The sequence below is a fragment of the Scyliorhinus torazame genome, chromosome 5 (assembly GCF_047496885.1).
Source record: "Scyliorhinus torazame isolate Kashiwa2021f chromosome 5, sScyTor2.1, whole genome shotgun sequence".
In the NCBI taxonomy this organism is placed as follows: domain Eukaryota; kingdom Metazoa; phylum Chordata; class Chondrichthyes; order Carcharhiniformes; family Scyliorhinidae; genus Scyliorhinus; species Scyliorhinus torazame.
This window is the reverse complement of record NC_092711.1, coordinates 121526356-121549589: the sequence shown is the minus strand read 5'-3', so window position 1 is coordinate 121549589 and position 23234 is coordinate 121526356. Positions and strand designations below refer to the sequence as shown.

The 23234-nt window shown below is 45.5% G+C and overlaps 5 non-coding genes across 5 annotated transcripts; all 5 read right to left on the bottom strand.

The window, feature by feature from the left end:
• Positions 1–1048: 1048 nt before the first annotated feature.
• On the bottom strand, positions 1049–1121 carry trnav-cac (transfer RNA valine (anticodon CAC)). Its single transcript has one exon. It is a non-coding gene; the product is annotated as a tRNA-Val (tRNA).
• Positions 1122–5248: 4127 nt separating this feature from the next.
• trnav-cac (transfer RNA valine (anticodon CAC)) lies at positions 5249–5321 on the bottom strand. The gene has a single exon. It is a non-coding gene; the product is annotated as a tRNA-Val (tRNA).
• Positions 5322–13821: 8500 nt separating this feature from the next.
• Positions 13822–13894, bottom strand: trnav-cac (transfer RNA valine (anticodon CAC)). The gene has a single exon. It is a non-coding gene; the product is annotated as a tRNA-Val (tRNA).
• A 1913-nt stretch (positions 13895–15807) lies between these two features.
• On the bottom strand, positions 15808–15880 carry trnav-cac (transfer RNA valine (anticodon CAC)). Its single transcript has one exon. It is a non-coding gene; the product is annotated as a tRNA-Val (tRNA).
• A 6330-nt stretch (positions 15881–22210) lies between these two features.
• trnav-cac (transfer RNA valine (anticodon CAC)) lies at positions 22211–22283 on the bottom strand. Its single transcript has one exon. It is a non-coding gene; the product is annotated as a tRNA-Val (tRNA).
• Between the last annotated feature and the right edge of the window lie 951 nt (positions 22284–23234).

The window sequence follows — 23234 nt, the reverse complement described above, 5'->3', positions numbered from 1 at the left end:
ACACACTGCTTACTTTGTTCTGCTATTAACACATTCTGATCTCTTGAGGCGCCACTATCAGCACCTTTGTTAGCCTTGATTAGCCTCATTTACATTCCCTTTTTCTTTCTGTCCGAGACATTTTCGTCATTTTCCACCTATTGCTGATCACTCTATCGAGGCCCAATAGGGCACGCCAACCCCGCCCCATCCACATTAGTCTGAATCTGACCCCATTTCCAGTTCTCCAGCTTTGTCAAAGAGTCACCCAGGCCCGGAACGACCGCTGCCATCTCGCTCCACAGAGGCTGTCAGTCCTGCTGAGATTGTCCAGTATGTTCTGTTTTTGTTTCAGAATGAAGCATCCGCAGTAAGTTGCATTTGTCGTTTATTTAGACATGTTTGAGATGGTGAATAAGTATGTTTATCTGCATTTGTAAATGCATGAAATTCTGTTGTGGATGAACTAGCTCCGAATATCCAAAATAGGAAGGTCCTTTTCTTCTCATTGCCTGTCGAAAATTCAGTGCTTGTGACTTAATGTGGAATTTATTTTAGTGGCTCATGAGAGACTAAACCTCATAATCCTCGAACATACGAGATGGGGGAACAAAAGTACTTTGTGCAAACATTCCTCACACAACATGAGAAGCACTTGATGTTTCTACCCGGTATGGCCCCGGGGACCTTTCGCATGTTAGGGGAATGTGCTAACCACTACACTACAGAAACCGCTGGCGGTGCAGTAATCAATGGACTTATGCAATGTTCAACCTCACTGTGTTGCTGCAGCTTCTCATGGTTCGTCTGAGAGGCCATGTCACTTATGACAAGAAGACAGCCGTTTCTTTAAAACCGATGTCTCAACTTAGAAAACAATCAGGAATCGAAATTTACAGACCTGAAGATAAGTTGTGTTTTGCTTGAAGTGGAAGTTAAATTGAGAAGGCAGGGCTTTCGAAAATAACCACAACCATACGGGTGCATGCATTTTGCTATTCCTCGGTGATGAAGACCAGTTATGAGATTGCGGCTGTAGTCAGCAACAGACTAACCTGGTAGTACGAGATGTTTCTGCCCGGTTTCGAACCGGGGACCTTTCGCGTGTGAGGCGAATGTGATAACCACTAGACTACAGAAACAGCTGGCAATCCACGGACGTGTACAATGTGCAACCTCACTGTGCTGCTGCAGATTCGCATGGTGAGGCTGAGAGGCTAGGCCACTTATTACAAGACGACTGCCTTTTCTCATTTAATCTCTCCTGACTTGCACCCTGTCAGAGCGCTTTCCTGTTGTTCTGTTTGCTCCCACCGGGATTTGACTTTGTTAAAACGTCCGACATTTCTAACCCGTCCCGGTTTTAATGAAAGGTGATGGTGAAAGACGAGCTTTGTTGTCCTGTCGACAAATCCCGCCTGACTCGCTGAGTTGTTCCAGTATCTTCCGCAGATGTTGGATCAACTTTCGATGGCTATAACAGCGTGCTTCTGTGCCAATTCCGCGGCTCGTTGGTCTAGGAGTATGATTCTCGCTTTGGGTGTCTCGATTGCTAAACTTGCGGGAGGTCCCGGGTTCAAATCCCGGGCGAGCCCTTTGATAACGTTTTCTGTTGGTCAGGCGATATGTTTACTTCATTTCTATGCGGCTCATTCGGCGGGATTCATTCACATTGGGTTTGCTTTGAGAAGCTGAGCTCATACAGCAGGGAACCAATAGGTTCGCGAGACAATCGCGACATTGTCTAAAAGCTTGTCTATGTGTGGACATTCACTTACCTCTATTGACTTATTCCAGTAGATTCAGGCAGCTCTCTGTATGTTTCATTTTATTCAGTTCAACAACATCAGACTGTGTAATCTCTCTTCTCCCTCCACCATCTGTTTATTTCCATCAAGTTATTTTCATTCCTTCCATTGGTATGTTTTACCCTCAGCATTGCCCCCCTCCCCCCAGCCCATACCATCCTACTTGAGCAATCTGATCCCTGTGGCCAATTGTTCGCTGACACACTGCTTACTTTGTTCTGCTATTAACACATTCTGATCTCTTGAGGCGCCACTATCAGCACCTTTGTTAGCCTTGATTAGCCTCATTTACATTCCCTTTTTCTTTCTGTCCGAGACATTTTCGTCATTTTCCACCTATTGCTGACCACTCTATCGAGGCCCAATCGGGCACGCCAACCCCGCCCCATCCACATTAGTCTAAATCTGACCCCATTTCCAGTTCTCCAGCTTTGACAAAGAGTCACCCAGGCCCGGAACGACCGCTGCCATCTCGCTCCACAGAGGCTGTCAGTCCTGCTGAGATTGTCCAGTATGTTCTGTTTTTGTTTCAGAATGAAGCATCCGCAGTAAGTTGCATTTGTCGTTCATTTAGACATGTTTGAGATGGTGAATAAGTATGTTTATCTGCATTTGTAAATGCATGAAATTCTGTTGTGGATGAACTAGCTCCGAATATCCAAAATAAGAAGGTCCTTTTCTTCTCATTGCCTGTCGAAAATTCAGTGCTTGTGACTTAATGTGGAATTTATTTTAGTGGCTCATGAGAGACTAAACCTCATAATCCTCGAACATACGAGATGGGGGAACAAAAGTACTTTGTGCAAACATTCCTCACACAACATGAGAAGCACTTGATGTTTCTACCCGGTATGGCCTCGGGGACCTTTCGCATGTTAGGGGAATGTGCTAACCACTACACTACAGAAACCGCTGGCGGTGCAGTAATCAATGGACTTGTGCAGTGTTCAACCTCACTGTGTTGCTGCAGATTCTCATGGTTCGTCTGAGAGGCCATGTCACTTATTACAAGAAGACAGCCGTTTCTTTAAAACCGATGTCTCAACTTAGAAAACAATCAGGAATCGAACTTTACAGACCTGAAGATAAGTTATGCTTGAAGTGGAAGTTAAATTGAGAAGGCAGGGCTTTCGAAAATAACCACAACCATACGGGTGCATGCATTTTGCTATTCCTCGTTGATGAAGACCAGTTACGAGATTGCGGCAATAGTCAGCAACAGACTAAACTGGAAGTACGAGAAGTTTCTGCTCGGTTTCGAACTTTTCGCGTATTAGGCGAAAAGTTCAATACACTACACTACAGAAACAGCTGGCAATCAACGGACGTGTACAATGTGCAACCTCTCTGTGTTGCTGCAGATTCGCATGGTGAGGCTGAGAGGCCAGGCCACTTATTACAAGACGACTGCTGTTTCTTTCAAAAACAGATGTTTCAACATATAAAACCACAAGATATAGAAATTAGATCGAACTTAACATGATCTGCGTTAACTTCACAGGGACGTGACCCATCTAATCCACAGAGCCAAAGTGGAGAATTGAACTGACTGGAGAGCTGCATCTTAACGCTGACCTCCCGGACATCGGCCTCCTGAAATGTTCCAAAGAAGCTCAACAAACACTCGAGGAACAGCAGCGCATCTTTCCACTGGGCTCAATACAGCTTGCACACTCATAGTGTGTGCAACAGTCTCACACTGCAAATGCTGCTCCCATTCTGTGTGTACTTCCATCGCAGATTTGGGTTTGAATCTTGTTTCCACTTCTTCTTTGTATCCGGACGGTAGTTGTTGAGAGCTGGCACAGACACAGCGGCTAGAATGGCCTCATACTGTGGTGTAATTATTCTCTCATTCGATGCTCACCTCACTCTGTGGCCAGGGAACCCTAGGCCTTTTCTCATTTAATCTCTCCTGACTTGCACCCTGTCAGAGCGCTTTCCTGTTGTTCTGTTTGCTCCCACCAGGATTTGGCTTGGTTAAAACGTCCGACATTTCTAACCTTCCACGGTTTTAATGAAAGGTGATGGTGAAAGACGAGCTTTATTGTCCTGTCGACAAATCCCGCCTGACTCGCTGAGTTGTTCCAGTATTTTCCGCAGATGTTAGATCGACTTTCGATGGCAATAACAGCGTGCTTCTGTTACGTTCCCGGGACTCGTTGGTCTAGGGGTATGACATTCACTTACCTCTATTGACGAATTCCAGTTGATTCAGGCAGCTCTCTGTATGTTTCATTTTATTCAGTTCAACAACATCAGACTGTGTAATCTCTCTTCTACCTCCACCATCTGTTTATTTCCATCAAGTTATTTTCATTCCTTCCATTGGTATGTTTTACCCTCAGCATTGCCCCCCTCCCCCCAGCCCATACCATCCTACTTGAGCAACCCTGTCGCCAATTGTTCGCTGACACACTGCTTACTTTGTTCTGCTATTAACACATTCTGATCTCTTGAGGCGCCACTATCAGCACCTTTGTTAGCCTTGATTAGCCTCATTTACATTCCCTTTTTCTTTCTGTCCGAGACATTTTCGTCATTTTCCACCTATTGCTGACCACTCTATCGAGGTCCAATAGGGCACGCCAACCCCGCCCCATCCACATTAGTCTGAATCTGACCCCATTTCCAGTTCTCCAGCTTTGACAAAGAGTCACCCAGGCCCGGAACGACCGCTGCCATCTCGCTCCACAGAGGCTGTCAGTCCTGCTGAGATTGTCCAGTATGTTCTGTTTTTGTTTCAGAATGAAGCATCCGCAGTAAGTTGCATTTGTCGTTTATTTAGACATGTTTGAGATGGTGAATAAGTATGTTGATCTGCATTTGTAAATGCATGAAATTCTGTTGTGGATGAACTAGCTCCGAATATCCAAAATAGGAAGGTCCTTTTCTTCTCATTGCCTGTCGAAAATTCAGTGCTTGTGACTTAATGTGGAATTTATTTTAGTGGCTCATGAGAGACTAAACCTCATAATCCTCGAACATACGAGATGGGGGAACAAAAGTACTTTGTGCAAACATTCCTCACACAACATGAGAAGCACTTGATGTTTCTACCCGGTATGGCCCCGGGGACCTTTCGCATGTTAGGGGAATGTGCTAACCACTACACTACAGAAACCGCTGGCGGTGCAGTAATCAATGGACTTATGCAATGTTCAACATCACTGTGTTGCTGCAGCGTCTCATGGTTCGTCTGAGAGGCCATGTCACTTATGACAAGAAGACAGCCGTTTCTTTAAAACCGATGTCTCAACTTAGAAAACAATCAGGAATCGAAATTTACAGACCTGAAGATAAGTTATGTTTTGCTTGAAGTGGAAGTTAAATTGAGAAGGCAGGGCTTTCGAAAATAACCACAACCATACGGGTGCATGCAGTTTGCTATTTTTCGGTGATGAAGACCAGTTATGAGATTGCGGCAAAAGTCAGCAACCGAACAACCTGGTAGCCCGAGATGTTTCTGCCCGGTTTCGAACCGGGGACCTTTCGCGTGTGAGGCGAATGTGATAACCACTACACTACAGAAACAGCTGGCAACCACAGACGTGTACAATGTGCAACCTCACTGTGCTGCTGCAGATTCGCATGGTGAGGCTGAGAGGCTAGGCCACTTATTACAAGACGACTGCCTTTTCTCATTTAATCTCTCCTGACTTGCACCCTGTCAGAGCGCTTTCCTGTTGTTCTGTTTGCTCCCACCGGGATTTGACTTGGTTAAAACGTCCGACATTTCTAACCCGTCCCGGTTTTAATGAAAGGTGATGGTGAAAGACGAGCTTTGTTGTCCTCTCGACAAATCCCGCCTGACTCGCTGAGTTGTTCCAGTATCTTCCGCAGATGTTGGATCAACTTTCGATGGCTATAACAGCGTGCTTCTGTGCCAGTTCCGCGGTTCGTTGGTCTAGGAGTATGATTCGCGCTTTGGGTGTCTCGATTGCGAAACTTGCGGGAGGTCCCGGGTTCAAATCCCGGACGAGCCCTTTGATAACGTTTTCTGTTGGTCAGGCGATATGTTTTCTTCATTTCTATGCGGCTCATTCGGCGGGATTCATTCACATTGGGTTTGCTTTGAGAAGCTGAGCTCACACAGCAGGGAACCAATAGGTTCGCGAGACAATCGCGACATTGTCTAAAAGCTTGTCTATGTGTGGACATTCACTTACCTCTATTGACTTATTCCAGTAGATTCAGGCAGCTCTCTGTATGTTTCATTTTATTCAGTTCAACAACATCAGACTATGTAATCTCTCTTCTCCCTCCACCATCTGTTTATTTCCATCAAGTTATTTTCATTCCTTGCATTGGTATGTTTTACCCTCAGCATTGCCCCCCTCCCCCCAGCCCATACCATCCTACTTGAGCAATCTGATCCCTGTGGCCAATTGTTCGCTGACACACTGCTTACTTTGTTCTGCTATTAACACATTCTGATCTCTTGAGGCGCCACTATCAGCACCTTTGTTAGCCTTGATTAGCCTCATTTACATTCCCTTTTTCTTTCTGTCCGAGACATTTTCGTCATTTTCCACCTATTGCTGACCACTCTATCGAGGCCCAATAGGGCACGCCAACCCCGCCCCATCCACATTAGTCTGAATCTGACCCCATTTCCAGTTCTCCAGCTTTGACAAAGAGTCACCCAGGCCCGGAACGACCGCTGCCATCTCGCTCCACAGAGGCTGTCAGTCCTGCTGAGATTGTCCAGTATGTTCTGTTTTTGTTTCAGAATGAAGCATCCGCAGTAAGTTGCATTTGTCGTTCATTTAGACATGTTTGAGATGGTGAATAAGTATGTTTATCTGCATTTGTAAATGCATGAAATTCTGTTGTGGATGAACTAGCTCCGAATATCCAAAATAAGAAGGTCCTTTTCTTCTCATTGCCTGTCGAAAATTCAGTGCTTGTGACTTAATGTGGAATTTATTTTAGTGGCTCATGAGAGACTAAACCTCATAATCCTCGAACATACGAGATGGGGGAACAAAAGTACTTTGTGCAAACATTCCTCACACAACATGAGAAGCACTTGATGTTTCTACCCGGTATGGCCTCGGGGACCTTTCGCATGTTAGGGGAATGTGCTAAGCACTACACTACAGAAACCGCTGGCGGTGCAGTAATCAATGGACTTGTGCAGTGTTCAACCTCACTGTGTTGCTGCAGATTCTCATGGTTCGTCTGAGAGGCCATGTCACTTATTACAAGAAGACAGCCGTTTCTTTAAAACCGATGTCTCAACTTATAAAACAATCAGGAATCGAACTTTACAGACCTGAAGATAAGTTATACTTGAAGTGGAAGTTAAATTGAGAAGGCAGGGCTTTCGAAAATAACCACAACCATACGGGTGCATGCATTTTGCTATTCCTCGTTGATGAAGACCAGTTACGAGATTGCGGCAATAGTCAGCAACAGACTAAACTGGAAGTACGAGAAGTTTCTGCTCGGTTTCGAACTTTTCGCGTGTTAGGCGAATGTGATAACCACTACACTACAGAAACAGCTGGCAATCAACGGACGTGTACAATGTGCAACCTCTCTGTGTTGCTGCAGATTCGCATGGTGAGGCTGAGAGGCCAGGCCACTTATTACAAGACGACTGCTGTTTCTTTCAAAGCAGATGTTTCAACATATAAAACCACAAGATGTAGAAATTAGATCGAACTTAACATGATCTGCGTTAACTTCACAGGGACGTGACCCATCTAATCCACAGAGCCAAAGTGGAGAATTGAACTGACTGGAGAGCTGCATCTTAACGCTGACCTCCCGGACCTCGGCCTCCTGAAATGTTCCAAAGAAGCTCAACAAACACTCGAGGACCAGCAGCGCATCTTTCCACTGGGCTCAATACAGCTTGCACACTCATAGTGTGTGCAACAGTCTCACACTGCAAATGCTGCCCCCATTCTGTGTGTACTTCCATCGCAGATTTGGGTTTGAATCTTGTTTCCACTTCTTCTTTGTATCCGGGCGGTAGTTGTTGAGAGCTGGCACAGACACAGCGGCTAGAATGGCCTCATACTGTGGTGTAATTATCCTCTCATTCGATGCTCACCTCACTCTGTGGCCAGGGAACCCTAGGCCTTTTCTCATTTAATCTCTCCTGACTTGCACCCTGTCAGACCGCTTTCCTGTTGTTCTGTTTGCTCCCACCAGGATTTGACTTGGTTAAAACGTCCGACATTTCTAACCCGCCCCGGTTTAAATGAAAGGTGATGGTGAAAGACGAGCTTTGTTGTCCTGTCGACAAATCCCGCCTGACTCGCTGAGTTGTTCCAGTATTTTCCGCAGATGTTAGATCGACTTTCGATGGCAATAACAGCGTGCTTCTGTTACGTTCCCGGGGCTCGTTGGTCTAGGGGTATGACATTCACTTACCTCTATTGACTAATTCCAGTTGATTCAGGCAGCTCTCTGTATGTTTCATTTTATTCAGTTCAACAACATCAGACTGTGTAATCTCTCTTCTACCTCCACCATCTGTTTATTTCCATCAAGTTATTTTCATTCCTTTCATTGGTCTGTTTTACCCTCAGCATTGCCCCCCAGCCCATACCATCCTACTTGAGCAACCCTGTCGCCAATTGTTCGCTGACACACTGCTTACTTTGTTCTGCTATTAACACATTCTGATCTCTTGAGGCGCCACTATCAGCACCTTTGTTAGCCTTGATTAGCCTCATTTACATTCCCTTTTTCTTTCTGTCCGAGACATTTTCGTCATTTTCCACCTATTGCTGACCACTCTCTCGAGGCCCAATAGGGCACGCCAACCCCGCCCCATCCACATTAGTCTGAATCTGACCCCATTTCCAGTTCTCCAGCTTTGACAAAGAGTCACCCAGGCCCGGAACGACCGCTGCCATCTCGCTCCACAGAGGCTGTCAGTCCTGCTGAGATTGTCCAGTATGTTCTGTTTTTGTTTCAGAATGAAGCATCCGCATTTGTCGTTTATTTAGACATGTTTGAGATGGTGAATAAGTATGTTAATCTGCATTTGTAAATGCATGAAATTCTGTTGTGGATGAACGAGCTCCGAATGTCCAAAATAAGAAGGTCCTTTTCTTCTCATTGCCTGTCGATAATTCAGTGCTTGTGACTTAATGTGGAATTTATTTTAGTGGCTCATGAGAGACTAAACCTCATAATCCTCGAACATACGAGATGGGGGAACAAAAGTACTTTGTGCAAACATTCCTCACACAACATGAGAAGGCCCCGGGGACCTTTCGCATGTTAGGGGAATGTGCTAACCACTACACTACAGAAACCGCTGGCGGTGCAGTAATCAATGGACTTATGCAATGTTCAACCTCACTGTGTTGCTGCAGCGTCTCATGGTTCGTCTGAGAGGCCATGTCACTTATGACAAGAAGACATCCGTTTCTTTAAAACCGATGTCTCAACTTAGAAAACAATCAGGAATCGAAATTTACAGACCTGAAGATAAGTTATGTTTTGCTTGAAGTGGAAGTTAAATTGAGAAGGCAGGGCTTTCGAAAATAACCACAACCATACGGGTGCATGCATTTTGCTATTCCTCGTTGATGAAGACCAGTTACGAGATTGCGGCAATAGTCAGCAACAGACTAAACTGGAAGTACGAGAACTTTCTGCTCGGTTTCGAACTTTTCGCGTGTTAGGCGAATGTGATAACCACTACACTATAGAAACAGATGGAAATCAACGGACGTGTACAATGTGCAACCTCACTGTGTTGCTGCAGATTCGCATGGTGAGGCTGAGAGGCCAGGCCACTTATTACAAGACGACTGCTGTTTCTTTCAAAGCAGATGTTTCAACATATAAAACCACAAGATGTAGAAATTAGATCGAACTTAACATGATCTGCGTTAACTTCACAGGGACGTGACCCATCTAATCCACAGAGCCAAAGTGGAGAATTGAACTGACTGGAGAGCTGCATCTTAACGCTGACCTCCCGGACCTCGGCCTCCTGAAATGTTCCAAAGAAGCTCAACAAACACTCGAGGAACAGCAGCGCATCTTTCCACTGGGCTCAATACAGCTTGCACACACATAGTGTGTGCAACAGTCTCACACTGTAAATGCTGCCCCCATTCTGTGTGTACTTCCATCGCAGATTTGGGTTTGAATCTTGTTTCCACTTCTTCTTTGTATCCGGGCGGTAGTTGTTGAGAGCTGGCACAGACACAGCGGCTGGAATGGCCTCATACTGTGGTGTAATTATTCTCTCATTCGATGCTCACCTCACTCTGTGGCCAGGGAACCCTAGGCCTTTTCTCATTTAATCTCTCCTGACTTGCACCCTGTCAGAGCGCTTTCCTGTTGTTCTGTTTGCTCCCACCAGGATTTGACTTGGTTAAAACGTCCGACATTTCTAACCCGCCCCGGTTTAAATGAAAGGTGATGGTGAAAGACGAGCTTTGTTGTCCTGTCGACAAATCCCGCCTGACTCGCTGAGTTGTTCCAGTATTTTCCGCAGATGTTAGATCGACTTTCGATGGCAATAACAGCGTGCTTCTGTTACGTTCCCGGGGCTCGTTGGTCTAGGGATATGACATTCACTTACCTCTATTGACTAATTCCAGTTGATTCAGGCAGCTCTCTGTATGTTTCATTTTATTCAGTTCAACAACATCAGACTGTGTAATCTCTCTTCTACCTCCACCATCTGTTTATTTCCATCAAGTTATTTTCATTCCTTTCATTGGTATGTTTTACCCTCAGCATTGCCCCCCAGCCCATACCATCCTACTTGAGCAACCCTGTCGCCAATTGTTCGCTGACACACTGCTTACTTTGTTCTGCTATTAACACATTCTGATCTCTTGAGGCGCCACTATCAGCACCTTTGTTAGCCTTGATTAGCCTCATTTACATTCCCTTTTTCTTTCTGTCCGAGACATTTTCGTCATTTTCCACCTATTGCTGACCACTCTATCGAGGCCCAATAGGGCACGCCAACCCCGCCCCATCCACATTAGTCTGAATCTGACCCCATTTCCAGTTCTCCAGCTTTGACAAAGAGTCACCCAGGCCCGGAACGACCGCTGCCATCTCGCTCCACAGAGGCTGTCAGTCCTGCTGAGATTGTCCAGTATGTTCTGTTTTTGTTTCAGAATGAAGCATCCGCAGTAAGTTGCATTTGTCGTTTATTTAGACATGTTTGAGATGGTGAATAAGTATGTTAATCTGCATTTGTAAATGCATGAAATTCTGTTGTGGATGAACTAGCTCCGAATGTCCAAAATAAGAAGGTCCTTTTCTTCTCATTGCCTGTCGATAATTCAGTGCTTGTGACTTAATGTGGAATTTATTTTAGTGGCTCATGAGAGACTAAACCTCATAATCCTCGAACATACGAGATGGGGGAACAAAAGTACTTTGTGCAAACATTCCTCACACAACATGAGAAGCACTTGATGTTTCTACCCGGTATGGCCTCGGGGACCTTTCCCATGTTAGGGGAATGTGCTAACCACTACACTACAGAAACCGCTGGCGGTGCAGTAATCAATGGACTTGTGCAATGTTCAACCTCGCTGTGTTGCTGCAGATTCTCATGGTTCGTCTGAGAGGCCATGTCACTTATGACAAGAAGACAGCCGTTTCTTTAAAACCGATGTCTCAACTTATAAAACAATCAGGAATCGAACTTTACAGACCTGAAGATAAGTTATGCTTGAAGTGGAAGTTAAATTGAGAAGGCAGGGCTTTCGAAAATAACCACAACCATACGGGTGCATGCATTTTGCTATTCCTCGTTGATGAAGACCAGTTACGAGATTGCGGCAATAGTCAGCAACAGACTAAACTGGAAGTAAGAGAACTTTCTGCTCGGTTTCGAACTTTTCGCGTGTTAGGCGAATGTGATAACCACTACACTATAGAAACAGATGGAAATCAACGGACGTGTACAATGTGCAACCTCACTGTGTTGCTGCAGATTCGCATGGTGAGGCTGAGAGGCCAGGCCACTTATTACAAGACGACTGCTGTTTCTTTCAAAGCAGATGTTTCAACATATAAAACCACAAGATGTAGAAATTAGATCGAACTTAACATGATCTGCGTTAACTTCACAGGGACGTGACCCATCTAATGCACAGAGCCAAAGTGGAGAATTGAACTGACTGGAGAGCTGCATCTTAACGCTGACCTCCCGGACCTCGGCCTCCTGAAATGTTCCAAAGAAGCTCAACAAACACTCGAGGAACAGCAGCGCATCTTTCCACTGGGCTCAATACAGCTTGCACACTCATAGTGTGTGCAACAGTCTCACACTGTAAATGCTGCCCCCATTCTGTGTGTACTTCCATCGCAGATTTGGGTTTGAATCTTGTTTCCACTTCTTCTTTGTATCCGGGCGGTAGTTGTTGAGAGCTGGCACAGACACAGCGGCTAGAATGGCCTCATACTGTGGTGTAATTATTCTCTCATTCGATGCTCACCTCACTCTGTGGCCAGGGAACCCTAGGCCTTTTCTCATTTAATCTCTCCTGACTTGCACCCTGTCAGAGCGCTTTCCTGTTGTTCTGTTTGCTCCCACCAGGATTTGGCTTGGTTAAAACGTCCGACATTTCTAACCTTCCCCGGTTTTAATGAAAGGTGATGGTGAAAGACGAGCTTTGTTGTCCTGTCGACAAATCCCGCCTGACTCGCTGAGTTGTTCCAGTATTTTCCGCAGATGTTAGATCGACTTTCGATGGCAATAACAGCGTGCTTCTGTTACGTTCCCGGGGCTCGTTGGTCTAGGGGTATGACATTCACTTACCTCTATTGACTAATTCCAGTTGATTCAGGCAGCTCTCTGTATGTTTCATTTTATTCAGTTCAACAACATCAGACTGTGTAATCTCTCTTCTACCTCCACCATCTGTTTATTTCCATCAAGTTATTTTCATTCCTTCCATTGGTATGTTTTACCCTCAGCATTGCCCCCCTCCCCCCAGCCCATACCATCCTACTTGAGCAACCCTGTCGCCAATTGTTCGCTGACACACTGCTTACTTTGTTCTGCTATTAACACATTCTGATCTCTTGAGGCGCCACTATCAGCACCTTTGTTAGCCTTGATTAGCCTCATTTACATTCCCTTTTTCTTTCTGTCCGAGACATTTTCGTCATTTTCCACCTATTGCTGACCACTCTATCGAGGCCCAATAGGGCACGCCAACCCCGCCCCATCCACATTAGTCTGAATCTGACCCCATTTCCAGTTCTCCAGCTTTGACAAAGAGTCACCCAGGCCCGGAACGACCGCTGCCATCTCGCTCCACAGAGGCTGTCAGTCCTGCTGAGATTGTCCAGTATGTTCTGTTTTTGTTTCAGAATGAAGCATCCGCAGTAAGTTGCATTTGTCGTTTATTTAGACATGTTTGAGATGGTGAATAAGTATGTTTATCTGCATTTGTAAATGCATGAAATTCTGTTGTGGATGAACTAGCTCCGAATATCCAAAATAGGAAGGTCCTTTTCTTCTCATTGCCTGTCGAAAATTCAGTGCTTGTGGCTTAATGTGGAATTTATTTTAGTGGCTCATGAGAGACTAAACCTCATAATCCTCGAACATACGAGATGGGGGAACAAAAGTACTTTGTGCAAACATTCCTCACACAACATGAGAAGCACTTGATGTTTCTACCCGGTATGGCCCCGGGGACCTTTCGCATGTTAGGGGAATGTGCTAACCACTACACTACAGAAACCGCTGGCGGTGCAGTAATCAATGGACTTATGCAATGTTCAACCTCACTGTGTTGCTGCAGCTTCTCATGGTTCGTCTGAGAGGCCATGTCACTTATGACAAGAAGACAGCCGTTTCTTTAAAACCGATGTCTCAACTTAGAAAACAATCAGGAATCGAACTTTACAGACCTGAAGATAAGTTATGCTTGAAGTGGAAGTTAAATTGAGAAGGCAGGGCTTTCGCAAATAACCACAACCATACGGGTGCATGCATTTTGCTATTCCTCGGTGATGAAGACCAGTTATGAGATTGCGGCTGTAGTCAGCAACAGACTAACCTGGTACTACGAGATGTTTCTGCCTGGTTTCCAACCGGGGACCTTTCGCGTGTGAGGCGAATGTGATAACCACTACACTACAGAAACAGCTGGCAATCCACGGACGTGTACAATGTGCAACCTCACTGTGCTGCTGCAGATTCGCATGGTGAGGCTGAGAGGCTAGGCCACTTATTACAAGACGACTGCCTTTTCTCATTTAATCTCTCCTGACTTGCACCCTGTCAGAGCGCTTTCCTGTTGTTCTGTTTGCTCCCACCGGGATTTGACTTGGTTAAAACGTCCGACATTTCTAACCCGTCCCGGTTTTAATGAAAGGTGATGGTGAAAGACGAGCTTTGTTGTCCTGTCGACAAATCCCGCCTGACTCGCTGAGTTGTTCCAGTATCTTCCGCAGATGTTGGATCAACTTTCGATGGCTATAACAGCGTGCTTCTGTGCCAATTCCGCGGCTCGTTGGTCTAGGAGTATGATTCTCGCTTTGGGTGTATCGATTGCGAAACTTGCGGGAGGTCCCGGGTTCAAATCCCGGGCGAGCCCTTTGATAACGTTTTCTGTTGGTCAGGCGATATGTTTACTTCATTTCTATGCGGCTCATTCGCCGGGATTCATTCACATTGGGTTTGCTTTGAGAAGCTGAGCTCATACAGCAGGGAACCAATAGGTTCGCGAGACAATCGCGACATTGTCTAAAAGCTTGTCTATGTGTGGACATTCACTTACCTCTATTGACTTATTCCAGTAGATTCAGGCAGCTCTCTGTATGTTTCATTTTATTCAGTTCAACAACATCAGACTGTGTAATCTCTCTTCTCCCTCCACCATCTGTTTATTTCCATCAAGTTATTTTCATTCCTTCCATTGGTATGTTTTACCCTCAGCATTGCCCCCCTCCCCCCAGCCCATACCATCCTACTTGAGCAATCTGATCCCTGTGGCCAATTGTTCGCTGACACACTGCTTACTTTGTTCTGCTATTAACACATTCTGATCTCTTGAGGCGCCACTATCAGCACCTTTGTTAGCCTTGATTAGCCTCATTTACATTCCCTTTTTCTTTCTGTCCGAGACATTTTCGTCATTTTCCACCTATTGCTGACCACTCTATCGAGGCCCAATAGGGCACGCCAACCCCGCCCCATCCACATTAGTCTGAATCTGACCCCATTTCCAGTTCTCCAGCTTTGACAAAGAGTCACCCAGGCCCGGAACGACCGCTGCCATCTCGCTCCACAGAGGCTGTCAGTCCTGCTGAGATTGTCCAGTATGTTCTGTTTTTGTTTCAGAATGAAGCATCCGCAGTAAGTTACTTTTGTCGTTTATTTAGACATGTTTGAGATGGTGAATAAGTATGTTTATCTGCATTTGTAAATGCATGAAATTCTGTTGTGGATGAACTTGCTCCGAATATCCAAAATAGGAAGGTCCTTTCCTTCTCTTTGCCTGTCGATAATTCAGTGCTTGTGACTTAATGTGGAATTTATTTTAGTGGCTCATGAGAGACTAAACCTCATAATCCTCGAACATACGAGATGGGGGAACAAAAGTACTTTGTGCAAACATTCCTCACACAACATGAGAAGCACTTGATGTTTCTACCCGGTATGGCCCCGGGGACCTTTCGCATGTTAGGGGAATGTGCTAACCACTACACTACAGAAACCGCTGGCGGTGCAGTAATCAATGGACTTATGCAATGTTCAACCTCACTGTGTTGCTGCAGCTTCTCATGGTTCGTCTGAGAGGCCATGTCACTTATGACAAGAAGACAGCCGTTTCTTTAAAACCGATGTCTCAACTTAGAAAACAATCAGGAATCGAAATTTACAGACCTGAAGATAAGTTATGTTTTGCTTGAAGTGGAAGTTAAATTGAGAAGGCAGGGCTTTCGAAAATAACCACAACCATACGGGTGCATGCATTTTGCTATTTTTCGGTGATGAAGACCAGTTATGAGATTGCGGCAAAAGTCAGCAACAGAACAACCTGGTAGCCCGAGATGTTTCTGCCCGGTTTCGAACCGGGGACTTTTCGCGTGTGAGGCGAATGTGATAACCACTACACTACAGAAACAGCTGGCAATCCACGGACGTGTACAATGTGCAACCTCACTGTGCTGCTGCAGATTCGCATGGTGAGGCTGAGAGGCTAGGCCACTTATTACAAGACGACTGCCTTTTCTCATTTAATCACTCCTGACTTGCACCCTGTCAGAGCGCTTTCCTGTTGTTCTGTTTGCTCCCACCGGGATTTGACTTGGTTAAAACGTCCGACATTTCTAACCCGTCCCGGTTTTAATGAAAGGTGATGGTGAAAGACGAGCTTTGTTGTCCTGTCGACAAATCCCGCCTGACTCGCTGAGTTGTTCCAGTATCTTCCGCAGATGTTGGATCAACTTTCGATGGCTATAACAGCGTGCTTCTGTGCCAGATCCGCGGCTCGTTGGTCTAGGAGTATGATTCTCGCTTTGGGTGTCTCGATTGCGAAACTTGCGGGAGGTCCCGGGTTCAAATCCCGGACGAGCCCTTTGATAACGTTTTCTGTTCGTCAGGCGATATGTTTTCTTCATTTCTATGCGGCTCATTCGGCGAGATTCATTCACATTGGGTTTGCTTTGAGAAGCTGAGCTCACACAGCAGGGAACCAATAGGTTCGCGAGACAATCGCGACATTGTCTAAAAGCTTGTCTATGTGTGGACATTCACTTACCTCTATTGACTTATTCCAGTAGATTCAGGCAGCTCTCTGTATGTTTCATTTTATTCAGTTCAACAACATCAGACTGTGTAATCTCTCTTCTCCCTCCACCATCTGTTTATTTCCATCAAGTTATTTTCATTCCTTCCATTGGTATGTTTTACCCTCAGCATTGCCCCCCTCCCCCCAGCCCATACCATCCTACTTGAGCAATCTGATCCCTGTGGCCAATTGTTCGCTGACACACTGCTTACTTTGTTCTGCTATTAACACATTCTGATCTCTTGAGGCGCCACTATCAGCACCTTTGTTAGCCTTGATTAGCCTCATTTACATTCCCTTTTTCTTTCTGTCCGAGACATTTTCGTCATTTTCCACCTATTGCTGACCACTCTATCGAGGCCCAATAGGGTACGCCAACCCCGCCCCATCCACATTAGTCTGAATCTGACCCCATTTCCAGTTCTCCAGCTTTGACAAAGAGTCACCCAGGCCCGGAACGACCGCTGCCATCTCGCTCCACAGAGGCTGTCAGTCCTGCTGAGATTGTCCAGTATGTTCTGTTTTTGTTTCAGAATGAAGCATCCGCAGTAAGTTGCATTTGTCGTTTATTTAGACATGTTTGAGATGGTGAATAAGTATGTTTATCTGCATTTGTAAATGCATGAAATTCTGTTGTGGATGAACTAGCTCCGAATATCCAAAATAGGAAGGTCCTTTTCTTCTCATTGCCTGTCGAAAATTCAGTGCTTGTGACTTAATGTGGAATTTATTTTAGTGGCTCATGAGAGACTAAACCTCATAATCCTCGAACATACGAGATGGGGGAACAAAAGTACTTTGTGCAAACATTCCTCACACAACATGAGAAGCACTTGATGTTTCTACCCGGTATGGCCCCGGGGACCTTTCGCATGTTAGGGGAATGTGCTAACCACTACACTACAGAAACCGCTGGCGGTGCAGTAATCAATGGACTTATGCAATGTTCAACCTCACTGTGTTGCTGCAGCTTCTCATGGTTCGTCTGAGAGGCCATGTCACTTATGACAAGAAGACAGCCGTTTCTTTAAAACCGATGTCTCAACTTATAAAACAATCAGGAATCGAACTTTACAGACCTGAAGATAAGTTATGCTTGAAGTGGAAGTTAAATTGAGAAGGCAGGGCTTTCGAAAATAACCACAACCATACGGGTGCATGCATTTTGCTATTCCTCGTTGATGAAGACCAGTTACGAGATTGCGGCAATAGTCAGCAACAGACTAAACTGGAAGTACGAGAAGTTTCTGCTCGGTTTCGAACTTTTCGCGTGTTAGGCGAATGTGATAACCACTACACTACAGAAACAGCTGGCAATCAACGGACGTGTACAATGTGCAACCTCTCTGTGTTGCTGCAGATTCGCATGGTGAGGCTGAGAGGCCAGGCCACTTATTACAAGACGACTGCTGTTTCTTTCAAAAACAGATGTTTCAACATATAAAACCACAAGATGTAGAAATTAGATCGAACTTAACATGATCTGCGTTAACTTCACAGGGACGTGACCCATCTAATCCACAGAGCCAAAGTGGAGAATTGAACTGACTGGAGAGCTGCATCTTAACGCTGACCTCCCGGACCTCGGCCTCCTGAAATGTTCCAAAGAAGCTCAACAAACACTCGAGGAACAGCAGCGCATCTTTCCACTGGGCTCAATACAGCTTGCACACTCATAGTGTGTGCAACAGTCTGACACTGTAAATGCTGCCCCACTCTGTGTGTACTTCCATCGCAGATTTGGGTTTGAATCTTGTTTCCACTTCTTCTTTGTATCCGGGCGGTAGTTGTTGAGAGCTGGCACAGACACAGCGGCTGGAATGGCCTCATACTGTGGTGTAATTATTCTCTCATTCGATGCTCACCTCACTCTGTGGCCAGGGAACCCTAGGCCTTTTCTCATTTAATCTCTCCTGACTTGCACCCTGTCAGAGCGCTTTCCTGTTGTTCTGTTTGCTCCCACCAGGATTTGACTTGGTTAAAACGTCCGACATTTCTAACCCGCCCCGGTTTAAATGAAAGGTGATGGTGAAAGACGAGCTTTGTTGTCCTGTCGACAAATCCCGCCTGACTCGCTGAGTTGTTCCAGTATTTTCCGCAGATGTTAGATCGACTTTCGATGGCAATAACAGCGTGCTTCTGTTACGTTCCCGGGGCTCGTTGGTCTAGGGATATGACATTCACTTACCTCTATTGACTAATTCCTGTTGATTCAGGCAGCTCTCTGTATGTTTCATTTTATTCAGTTCAACAACATCAGACTGTGTAATCTCTCTTCTACCTCCACCATCTGTTTATTTCCATCAAGTTATTTTCATTCCTTTCATTGGTATGTTTTACCCTCAGCATTGCCCCCCAGCCCATACCATCCTACTTGAGCAACCCTGTCGCCAATTGTTCGCTGACACACTGCTTACTTTGTTCTGCTATTAACACATTCTGATCTCTTGAGGCGCCACTATCAGCACCTTTGTTAGCCTTGATTAGCCTCATTTACATTCCCTTTTTCTTTCTGTCCGAGACATTTTCGTCATTTTCCACCTATTGCTGACCACTCTATCGAGGCCCAATAGGGCACGCCAACCCCGCCCCATCCACATTAGTCTGAATCTGACCCCATTTCCAGTTCTCCAGCTTTGACAAAGAGTCACCCAGGCCCGGAACGACCGCTGCCATCTCGCTCCACAGAGGCTGTCAGTCCTGCTGAGATTGTCCAGTATGTTCTGTTTTTGTTTCAGAATGAAGCATCCGCAGTAAGTTGCATTTGTCGTTTATTTAGACATGTTTGAGATGGTGAATAAGTATGTTAATCTGCATTTGTAAATGCATGAAATTCTGTTGTGGATGAACTAGCTCCGAATGTCCAAAATAAGAAGGTCCTTTTCTTCTCATTGCCTGTCGATAATTCAGTGCTTGTGACTTAATGTGGAATTTATTTTAGTGGCTCATGAGAGACTAAACCTCATAATCCTCGAACATACGAGATGGGGGAACAAAAGTACTTTGTGCAAACATTCCTCACACAACATGAGAAGCACTTGATGTTTCTACCCGGTATGGCCTCGGGGACCTTTCCCATGTTAGGGGAATGTGCTAACCACTACACTACAGAAACCGCTGGCGGTGCAGTAATCAATGGACTTGTGCAATGTTCAACCTCACTGTGTTGCTGCAGATTCTCATGGTTCGTCTGAGAGGCCATGTCACTTATGACAAGAAGACAGCCGTTTCTTTAAAACCGATGTCTCAACTTATCAAACAATCAGGAATCGAACTTTACAGACCTGAAGATAAGTTATGCTTGAAGTGGAAGTTAAATTGAGAAGGCAGGGCTTTCGAAAATAACCACAACCATACGGGTGCATGCATTTTGCTATTCCTCGTTGATGAAGACCAGTTACGAGATTGCGGCAATAGTCAGCAACAGACTAAACTGGAAGTAAGAGAACTTTCTGCTCGGTTTCGAACTTTTCGCGTGTTAGGCGAATGTGATAACCACTACACTATAGAAACAGATGGAAATCAACGGACGTGTACAATGTGCAACCTCACTGTGTTGCTGCAGATTCGCATGGTGAGGCTGAGAGGCCAGGCCACTTATTACAAGACGACTGCTGTTTCTTTCAAAGCAGATGTTTCAACATATAAAACCACAAGATGTAGAAATTAGATCGAACTTAACATGATCTGCGTTAACTTCACAGGGACGTGACCCATCTAATCCACAGAGCCAAAGTGGAGAATTGAACTGACTGGAGAGCTGCATCTTAACGCTGACCTCCCGGACCTCGGCCTCCTGAAATGTTCCAAAGAAGCTCAACAAACACTCGAGGAACAGCAGCGCATCTTTCCACTGGGCTCAATACAGCTTGCACACTCATAGTGTGTGCAACAGTCTCACACTGTAAATGCTGCCCCCATTCTGTGTGTACTTCCATCGCAGATTTGGGTTTGAATCTTGTTTCCACTTCTTCTTTGTATCCGGGCGGTAGTTGTTGAGAGCTGGCACAGACACAGCGGCTAGAATGGCCTCATACTGTGGTGTAATTATTCTCTCATTCGATGCTCACCTCACTCTGTGGCCAGGGAACCCTAGGCCTTTTCTCATTTAATCTCTCCTGACTTGCACCCTGTCAGAGCGCTTTCCTGTTGTTCTGTTTGCTCCCACCAGGATTTGGCTTGGTTAAAACGTCCGACATTTCTAACCTTCCCCGGTTTTAATGAAAGGTGATGGTGAAAGACGAGCTTTGTTGTCCTGTCGACAAATCCCGCCTGACTCGCTGAGTTGTTCCAGTATTTTCCGCAGATGTTAGATCGACTTTCGATGGCAATAACAGCGTGCTTCTGTTACGTTCCCGGGGCTCGTTGGTCTAGGGGTATGACATTCACTTACCTCTATTGACTAATTCCAGTTGATTCAGGCAGCTCTCTGTATGTTTCATTTTATTCAGTTCACCAACATCAGACTGTGTAATCTCTCTTCTACCTCCACCATCTGTTTATTTCCATCAAGTTATTTTCATTCCTTCCATTGGTATGTTTTACCCTCAGCATTGCCCCCCTCCCCCCAGCCCATACCATCCTACTTGAGCAACCCTGTCGCCAATTGTTCGCTGACACACTGCTTACTTTGTTCTGCTATTAACACATTCTGATCTCTTGAGGCGCCACTATCAGCACCTTTGTTAGCCTTGATTAGCCTCATTTACATTCCCTTTTTCTTTCTGTCCGAGACATTTTCGTCATTTTCCACCTATTGCTGACCACTCTATCGAGGCCCAATAGGGCACGCCAACCCCGCCCCATCCACATTAGTCTGAATCTGACCCCATTTCCAGTTCTCCAGCTTTGACAAAGAGTCACCCAGGCCCGGAACGACCGCTGCCATCTCGCTCCACAGAGGCTGTCAGTCCTGCTGAGATTGTCCAGTATGTTCTGTTTTTGTTTCAGAATGAAGCATCCGCAGTAAGTTGCATTTGTCGTTTATTTAGACATGTTTGAGATGGTGAATAAGTATGTTTATCTGCATTTGTAAATGCATGAAATTCTGTTGTGGATGAACTAGCTCCGAATATCCAAAATAGTAAGGTCCTTTTCTTCTCATTGCCTGTCGAAAATTCAGTGCTTGTGGCTTAATGTGGAATTTATTTTAGTGGCTCATGAGAGACTAAACCTCATAATCCTCGAACATACGAGATGGGGGAACAAAAGTACTTTGTGCAAACATTCCTCACACAACATGAGAAGCACTTGATGTTTCTACCCGGTATGGCCCCGGGGACCTTTCGCATGTTAGGGGAATGTGCTAACCACTACACTACAGAAACCGCTGGCGGTGCAGTAATCAATGGACTTATGCAATGTTCAACCTCACTGTGTTGCTGCAGCTTCTCATGGTTCGTCTGAGAGGCCATGTCACTTATGACAAGAAGACAGCCGTTTCTTTAAAACCGATGTCTCAACTTAGAAAACAATCAGGAATCGAAATTTACAGACCTGAAGATAAGTTATGTTTTGCTTGAAGTGGAAGTTAAATTGAGAAGGCAGGGCTTTCGCAAATAACCACAACCATACGGGTGCATGCATTTTGCTATTCCTCGGTGATGAAGACCAGTTATGAGATTGCGGCTGTAGTCAGCAACAGACTAACCTGGTACTACGAGATGTTTCTGCCCGGTTTCGAACCGGGGACCTTTCGCGTGTGAGGCGAATGTGATAACCACTACACTACAGAAACAGCTGGCAATCCACGGACGTGTACAATGTGCAACCTCACTGTGCTGCTGCAGATTCGCATGGTGAGGCTGAGAGGCTAGGCCACTTATTACAAGACGACTGCCTTTTCTCATTTAATCTCTCCTGACTTGCACCCTGTCAGAGCGCTTTCCTGTTGTTCTGTTTGCTCCCACCGGGATTTGACTTGGTTAAAACGTCCGACATTTCTAACCCGTCCCGGTTTTAATGAAAGGTGATGGTGAAAGACGAGCTTTGTTGTCCTGTCGACAAATCCCGCCTGACTCGCTGAGTTGTTCCAGTATCTTCCGCAGATGTTGGATCAACTTTCGATGGCTATAACAGCGTGCTTCTGTGCCAGTTCCGCGGCTCGTTGGTCTAGGAGTATGATTCTCGCTTTGGGTGTCTCGATTGCGAAACTTGCGGGAGGTCCCGGGTTCAAATCCCGGACGAGCCCTTTGATAACGTTTTCTGTTGGTCAGGCGATATGTTTTCTTCATTTCTATGCGGCTCATTCGGCGGGATTCATTCACATTGGGTTTGCTTTGAGAAGCTGAGCTCACACAGCAGGGAACCAATAGGTTCGCGAGACAATCGCGACATTGTCTAAAAGCTTGTCTATGTGTGGACATTCACTTACCTCTATTGACTTATTCCAGTAGATTCAGGCAGCTCTCTGTATGTTTCATTTTATTCAGTTCAACAACATCAGACTGTGTAATCTCTCTTCTCCCTCCACCATCTGTTTATTTCCATCAAGTTATTTGCATTCCTTCCATTGGTATGTTTTACCCTCAGCATTGCCCCCCTCCCCCCAGCCCATACCATCCTACTTGAGCAATCTGATCCCTGTGGCCAATTGTTCGCTGACACACTGCTTACTTTGTTCTGCTATTAACACATTCTGATCTCTTGAGGCGCCACTATCAGCACCTTTGTTAGCCTTGATTAGCCT